The sequence below is a fragment of the Beta vulgaris genome, chromosome 9 (assembly GCF_026745355.1).
Source record: "Beta vulgaris subsp. vulgaris cultivar EL10 chromosome 9, EL10.2, whole genome shotgun sequence".
Lineage (NCBI taxonomy): Eukaryota > Viridiplantae > Streptophyta > Magnoliopsida > Caryophyllales > Amaranthaceae > Beta > Beta vulgaris.
In genome coordinates, this window is record NC_079210.1 from 44645105 (window position 1) to 44652397 (window position 7293).

General features: G+C 33.9%; 1 long non-coding RNA gene across 1 annotated transcript; it reads left to right on the forward strand.

The window, feature by feature from the left end:
- The first annotated feature begins 5662 nt into the window (after positions 1-5662).
- LOC125493228 (uncharacterized) lies at positions 5663-6530 on the forward strand. The gene is made up of 2 exons (XR_007269742.1): positions 5663-6088; positions 6286-6530. It is a non-coding gene; the product is annotated as an uncharacterized LOC125493228 (long non-coding RNA).
- Positions 6531-7293: the final 763 nt, after the last annotated feature.

The window sequence follows — 7293 nt, forward strand, 5'->3', positions numbered from 1 at the left end:
ATCATATCCATTTTTTTGCTGCTGCTTCTCCTCTTCTATCAAGACGACTAACAGATCTTCTATCAAGTTCGGGTCGCCAAGGACCACCACCTCCGATGGTAGAGAGCAGTTCAAGTTCATTGGAAAGACTCCTTGCTGGGTATAATAGTAGCACTAATTACCCTTTCAGAACTGCTGCTGCTTCTCCTTGCTGGGAACAGCTTGTTATCACCTCATACTACTACTAATGTTGTTGGGAATCATTTCCAAGATTTCACGGGGTCATCGGGAGTGATCCGATGTTCGTGTTTGAGTCGTCGATGCGAGCAGTGGCAGTGGTGGCGATAGTTGGAGAGGTGGAATAGGAGGAGGAACCAGAAGGATAGTTGCGGGTTGTTGTTGTCCGACCGAAAGTTTCGGTCGGACCGTCTGATACAATACTTTCACATAATAAAAACTAGGGTTTACACTAAAAACTAGAGAGAAAGAGAGGAGAGAAAACTAAACCCTAAAACCTAAAAAAGAAAATAACGTGAGAAGGAGGAGGAGAGAGAAAAAGAATGAAAACCTCTCTAAATAAATATTCAATCACCTAATATGACTTGGAAAGTAATTTACAAGATAAGGAAAGTCTTAAATAAATCATTAATAGGCGGATTAGTGATCCGCGCGTACATGTGGCAGATTCCAGCAGAAACAGTGCAATCTTCCGAAAGACATAACTCCTTGACTAGAAGTCTCCTCGGGGCGTGCCACCTATCGTTGGAAAGATATTCAAGTCTAGTTTCCAAATCTGATGAAATTACTCGATTTTAAGAAGCAGATCAAAAGTTATGATCAGAAGAGTAGACATGACTCCTTTTTCACATTTCTTCCAATGATTTTCCGCTTCGTTTTCGCTCAAATTCGTACTATAAAATATCTATGACGATCCTTATGCATTGTAGCTTCCTTCCAAGTGCTCCTAATCCTCAAGCTTAATTAATCATACTCCAAATATATCCTCAATGCCTGAAATTCATCAAAAACAAGAAAACATACCGAATAGGAGTAGAAAAATATAACTTAAGAATATAATGCATCAATGAACCTAAATATGAAACTAAATGCTCTAAAATGCAACATAAATGCAACTAAAAACTATATATAAATATGACTTATCAATGAGTTTATTATGTATATGGTACATATAATACTATTTTTTTTTACTAATTGCTTATTTATAAAAGATCAGGCCAAATGAGCAAATGAGTAGAATGGATGAGCTCAAATAATGAATGTATGAATCTATGAGTAATAAAAAAAATTGTCTTGCGTGTATCATGTGTATGGCCTTACACCCAGGTGAAGAATGATTGATTTACTAGTTTAAAGGGGTGAATTGCACTTTTACCTTATTTAGAACAATTTTTTTTATTGTTTCGAAAATAAAATGAAAATGTACTTTAAAGAAAGTGCAAGGGATATTGTTTGCATGATAAACTTCCATGGTCCAAGTAGAAAGGAAAAACAAAACATAGTATTTTATACTTTATTCCTTCTCGTTGATATTTAGTGTTTTATACGTCACAATAAAACGTGTAGTCATGCGAAATTTTGTTAGTTTTGTTTCAGCATGACCTTTTAGAAATTTTAATTTCTAATGATATGTAATTAAGTATATTAATAATCAAGATGTATGTTGGAGGTTGCAAAGACAAGCAAGATAAAAGAAAATGCATAAAGGAGCGAGGTTCATATACCCTTATAGTTGCACATCTAGTTCCACTCAATTCTTTTTGGGTATATGAGCAAAGTTATGACACCTTTTCTCTCAGAGACATATAATTAAAAGAACAACAAATTTATATAACGAAGGTTTTGTTGAAACATCCACGTCAATCGAGGCAGTAGAACTGTTGTGGGATTTTTTGATAGAAGATCCACTACTCGATTAACTTCCCAAAAAATATATGGTGTAGAATCTATACTGACGAAGCAGTTGCCGAATGTCATCAATGATGATTTGGATGGTCCAAGGGCAAGCATAATGTTGTTGCAGAATTCTTATAACTATTTGGTTATCTCCTCCAATATATAGATCTTTAATATAATAATGCTGATAAATGGCAAGATAAATCCACTTCTCAACTCCCAAGCTTCAGCAACGAGAGCTGAGGTTTGGCTAAAACGTTTATCTTTTGTGGCCACAATAAGGCCAACTGAGTTGCGAATGGCTACACTAGCAGGCAGCAGCGGCTGAGGAGCGAATAAGTGGATCATTGAAGTTTAGCGCTTGAAGTAACGGAAGGATCGAGGAGGCTGCCAACTAACTACAATGGAAGTATGGAACCTGCAACAAGTGAAGAGATCAAAAAGAAAAACCCATCAGAGTTCAAGTAGTCCATTTCAAATACAGATTTTAGGCTCTGTAGTAAATACGATTTAAATTAAGCATATTTTCACAAAGACAAATGAATTGCATTCGTTCCAAATACTATGCCAAATTTGTAACAAAACAATTGTAAGACCTGGCGGTAGGGATAGAGATATGTTAGGCATTGTACAAGATCTTAAGGCAATATATGACGGATTTTAGGTCGTATAGAATTTGATTTCAATATTGAAAAATTAGAGGACATGTTAAAAATAAATGACTAAGAGTCTCATTATCATATTTACAATGGGGGCAGACAACGTCATTAGTGATTTGACAGTAGGCTAAATTTAATTTCAATGGAAGACCATTTTGTAGACATTGTGTAATCTCCTGTAATTTTATGAATTTTATAAATGCATTTTAATATATATTATATATTTTTTAATATTTAAATGATTTATTTTTTAAAAGGTTGACTATTTTGAAAGTCAAAAAAATTATTTAATAATTTTAATTAAGTAAGCAATTATTTTATTTAGTTATACTTTGATAATTATTTAAATAGCTTAAAACATCTTTAGTAAAAAGGATTTTAAATTGGGTCAGAGGAACCCAACTATGCAAAACACCCAACCATTAAATATTATAAAAGCCCAAACACAATTTTCTAATCCTAAAAAGGGATATATAACTATATAAACCCAAAATAACGCCATACTCTTCCCCACTTATTTTCTCTCTCTTTCTCCTCCTCTTTCTTTCGGCCTCCAACCCGCCGACCACCGCCGCTCGCCGCCCCTTGTGCTGTTGTGTTTCTCCCTCTTCTCCTTTCTTTTTAGGGTTTTATGAGTTGGAAAATCATAGTATTATATTATAGTTTATAAAATTGAGTACTCTTATGATTATGATTGTGTTTAAGAATATTTTAAAGGGTTTTAAATACATTATAAGTTGCTGGAATTTTTTATTAGCATGCTTATTATGATGGAGTTTTACTGTCAAAGTATAGGTTTTTGAGGGTTTTTAATGACTATTATGCTAGAACTATATTAGGAAGTATTAATAGTTAAAGTTTTAATGATAAGAAATAAAGGTTGTCGTAAACACTTTTAAATAGGGTTTAAAGTATTTTTAAGTTGCTTGAAATTTATTAGAATATTGATTGGTGGTTATGCTGATATTTGATAGGCAGAAAATTCTTTTTATGCGACTTTTAAGCTTGTTAAGGTGGCCTCGAATTTTGTCTACACTAGGTACATACATACCTATTACTTCTACTCGTGACAAAAGATCAACCCCAAACAATACATTCTTTTGCATTACCAAATAACATGGGACATCACATGCGCACAACAACTAGTAAAACCTCCAAGCAAGTACTTCCTCCGTTCCATAATAAGTGAAACACTTCTCTCTTTTATGTGAGAGCTTTTTTAGAGAAGTGTTTCACTTATTATGGAACGGAGGAAGTATATGTTTTGGCAACATTTAGAGACTTCGCTTAATATCTTTCAGAATTAATCACCTTTTCTTAAATGGATTCAAAGTTCTCGCTTAACCCTAGGTTCATCAAACCCGATTTGGATTTCAATATCAAAATTGATGAGATTGGAATTGTGAACTATTAGTTCGAGGTAAAACAATGTACATGACAATTTAGACTTACTATTATTTTTTTTGCTTCTTTCCAAGCTATATGGACATACATATATGATATAATTTCGGGAAAAAAAAAATACATATATGATATAATGGGCAAATTTTTCAAATTAAATGAGACAATCTTATCAAAGATTGTATTATCATTTATTTATGTAAAATGGTATACTTTTTTATTTACGCTATTTTTTAAGTGACTTGTTTAGTTTATAGAGTAAGATAAGAATGTCTTTTTTAGACCAACTACATAGTGTATTTGCAATGTGAGAAAGGACTAGACATGCTTTTAACGAGTAGCTAGCTATTTGATGTGGGGAAAGTCACTACTTAAATCAGTTAATTATTCAAATAAAAAAAGCTATCAACGACTATTACGTGTAAATTCAAAATGATTAGTAAGCCATGACCCACAAAGACCTATACAATTTAAGCTCTAAATTTGGTAAGAATGGGAAAACATCTTTTTGAACGAATAGTGTTGCTTTTAAGTTGGCAGGAGACTGTTCAAAATCTTAATATATATAGGTTTATAGAGAAGTGATAAACAACTATCTAATAGATGTTTACAAACATCTATCAGGAATAAATTTGTCAATGTATATGGGAACATGTTGTCAGTCAAATAAAAAAGTGATCTCGAAAATTGCAAACAGTCAAACAAAAAAGTGATCTCGAAAATTGCGAGCTGGAAAATAGTGTTCATGCTACTACAACTAGTGTTCGTGTAACTACAAATAGTGTTTATGCAACTAACAAATAGTTCATGAAATATAAATAGTGTTTTATTCCTCTTCTATTTCTTGGGACCCACATCACCACCTTTTCAGCCTTTTATTATTTATCATTCCCTGATCTATCAGATAGATGTTTATCATTTCTCTAGGTTTATATGCCTAATAGTCTATGACAATCACTCTTATGGTGAGAATCATTTTTTTATGCTTATTTTACGAACTTTTTACTCATTTTAGATTGGATTGGTTTGGATTTGGATTGGAAAAGAAAAATCAATCCAAATTTTATTTGGATCGGATTGAATTAGGCCTAAAGCCAAACTGTACACCGAACTTTTATCCCTACTAGTTTACATATAGGAAAAGATTAACAAAAATAGGAAAATGATAAATACAATCCTAAGGGCTACACTTAAGAATCTAAAAGTGGAAATTCTAAATAATATTTAAACATTAATTACATTGATTGACGCGTGATTGTGACATAAATTCACAACTTAATATCATTTTAGGAAATGTATTTAATGATTATATACGCGGTAAGGGTTGTATGTATCATTACCCTTTTTTATTAAAAAAATCCACTGATTCCTTCTAATCCATATCCTCCAACCTTCACTAGTAGAAAAAGGACGATTTGCGTCCCCTGATTTGCGTCGCACTGACACGGAAGTGACGCAAAAAACCTATTTGCGTCGCACATGAAGAAGAGTGCGACGCACATCATGTGTAAACTAGCACCAGGATAAGCTATCTGCATCGCATCGACCAAAAGTGCGTTGCAAAAGCTCAATGTGTGTCGGACCACGTGGCCCATACGACGCAAATGAATTTCCCTATCTGCGTCGCATCGTATTTGAGTGCGTTGCAAAAGACCAAATTGCGTCGGACATCATGGCCCATCCAACACACATTTGCGGCCCAACCAAATTCAGCCCACCGCGCCCCTTAACATATCCCTTAACCTAACTCATCTCTCTCAATTTCTCACTCCTCTATACGCCGCTTCAGTACTCCTCTCAAATTCCCACTCTCTCTCACTCTATGCGCTGCTAAGCTGCTTCACTCCTCTCAAATTCTCCAACCTAAATTCTCCCTCCCTGAACCCTCCCTCAACCCTCCCTACCTTCAGCGAATTCCAACAAACAAATCAAAGTACAATCTTTCAAATTCAGCGAATACCTGGGAAACGAACGAATTCCAACGAACGCTTCACAACTCTCAAATTCTCCCCCTTTGCGAACGAACGAACGAATCATTTCCCAGGTATGATTCAACGTGAACGAACGAATCAGATTTGTTTCCCAGGTATGGTTCAACGCGAACGAACAAATCAAAGTACAATCTTGTTTGCCAGGTATGATTCAACGCGAATATTTGATTTTCTACTTTAGTTTTCAGATCTGAAAATTCGTTTTTTATTTTCAGATCTGAAAAATAAAAACTTAGTTCATGCAGATGAAAAATAAAATTTTAATCATTTCGTTTTTATTTTTATTTTTTGTATCTAATTTTTTTTGTTTATTTTTTTGGCATTTTATGTTTTATTTTCAGATCTGGAATTTGTCCTCGAAGTTGTCTCCCACAAACACATCGAAAAACGTCGCCATTACCATCTTCCTTTATTAGATTCAGTTTTAGTTTTACATTTTTATTACATATTTATAATGTAATTTGTTTTGTATATATTGTATATATTTTTTTACATTTATTTGTATTTAATATTTACATATTAATGCAAAGATTTGTTTGTATATAATATTTACATATCAATGCAAAAATATTGCGATTTTAAGTCATATTGTGGGAATATTATTTGTTTTGGAATCTTGTCTTGATTTACCAGAATGGTGAATGAAAATATACAATATGTGAGTTTGAGAGAGAGAAAAAAAAAAAGCTGAAAATGAAAAAAAAAATGCAAATTCAGTAATTTGCGTCGCACCTATTGCCACATGCGCCGCAAATTACTGACTGCTGGGCATTTGAGAATTTGTGCGTAACTTTGGCCTGATTTGCGTCGCACATCGCTGAAGGTGCGACACACAGCCTGATTTGCGTCGCACCCAGTGCTATGTGCGACGCAAATTCCCCTTCTACCTGGTGTTGGGGAGAGTCATCTGCGTCGCACCATATATTACGTGCGACGCAAATAGGTAAAGGATCTGCGTCGTTTTCGCATACGACGCAGATCAATTTAAGGTCATTTGCGTCGAGACCTATGTCGTCGGACCCAAGTCCGACGCAAATAGGCGTCTCAGGTCCGACGCAAATCGACATTTCTCTACTAGTGCTTGTATTCACTAATATCGCATTTATTTGTCTTAATTAATTTTACTCGAATTATTTTCTTAAAGCGAGCATAATAGAGCTTGTATTTATCTTTTTACAATTCGATCATAATTTCATCAAAGCAAGACACAAGGTGTTACATTTAGTTAGTCTTACTTAAAGTTTAGATGAAGTTCAATAAGAAATAATTTCAATTGAAACTTAACTAAATGAATTGTGACATATTTTACATAAGACAAATGGGGTAATTATTAAATTTTATTTAGTCTT